Below are 1,085 nucleotides of genomic sequence, written 5' to 3' on the forward strand. Positions count from 1 at the left end.
CCGCCGCGCCGCGCGCGCAGCGGCATCCGCGCGACCCCGCGCGGGTCGCGCTGCCGCACCCGACCCATGGACCGTCCGCGGCCAGCTCCTCGGCTCCGGGAAAAGCGGTGCGCGCGAGGCCGCGGCGGCGCCTGGCAGTGGGCCGATTCAGCGATGCAGCCATGCGGCGGCGCATCGACGAATTCTCGGACGCGCTCGCAGCCAGAGGCCCGCCGTGATGTTACGAGTCGATGGTGTGACGCATCTCTGGTCGCGCGTCGAAACTTCGACGACTCGCGAATGTCCGCTGGGCGCCGAAACGCCGAGAGCGAGGACGGGCGGCGCGGTGCGGTCGCTGTCGCTGGCGACGGGCTGGCTGTTGTCGAACGCGTGGAACATGTGCTACGTGCCGGCGAAGTCGTCGAAGTCGCCCCGGGGTGCGACATCGGCGTGGGAGAGGTCGTTCTGGTCCCAGATGGCCTCGAATAGCCCGAAAACGAATGATTTCGGCGCCAAACCCAGCGTTTCACGTCGACCGATCACAGTCGCTGTGTTCCGCCGGGCGGTTCGACATCAGAGAGCCCCTGCACGACGATCTACACCGTCTCTAACGTCACCAGTTGTGGCTGAGGGCCTTTTTACGGGGACGGGGTGACGAGGGGCTGGGCGCGGAGGCGACTGCGTCGGGCGCGGGCCGCGAGGGGAAGCGCTGGAGGGTCCATGCAGTGGGGTACGTAGACAGGGGAGGGGGTAGCGTCGAGGTCCGAGGCTCACGACTGGGCCTGCGGGAGCGCGCGCGTCGTAAGGTGCGAACGCGAAAAGACGCGGGTCCTCGCGCGCTCGGACCACCACGAGTGCTCGGGGTCGGCGACGACCTCCGGCGGCGGGTGGATGAGGCCGAGCGAGTAGAGCTTCTTGTTGCCCGCGGCGATGTTGCGCATGCGCGTGCGCTCGTACTCGCTGATCTCGGCGGGCGGCGCGGGGCCGCGGCGGCGCGACCGCTTCTTCTTCTTCTTCTTGGCCGGCGCGGCGGCCGGCGCCGGCGCCTCGGCGGGCGCCTCGACGGGCGGCGCCGTCGGCGGCGACGCGGCGGGCGCCTCGGCGGC

The sequence above is a fragment of the Aureococcus anophagefferens genome, assembly GCF_000186865.1.
Source record: "Aureococcus anophagefferens unplaced genomic scaffold AURANscaffold_8, whole genome shotgun sequence".
Classification (NCBI taxonomy): Eukaryota; class Pelagophyceae; order Pelagomonadales; family Pelagomonadaceae; genus Aureococcus; species Aureococcus anophagefferens.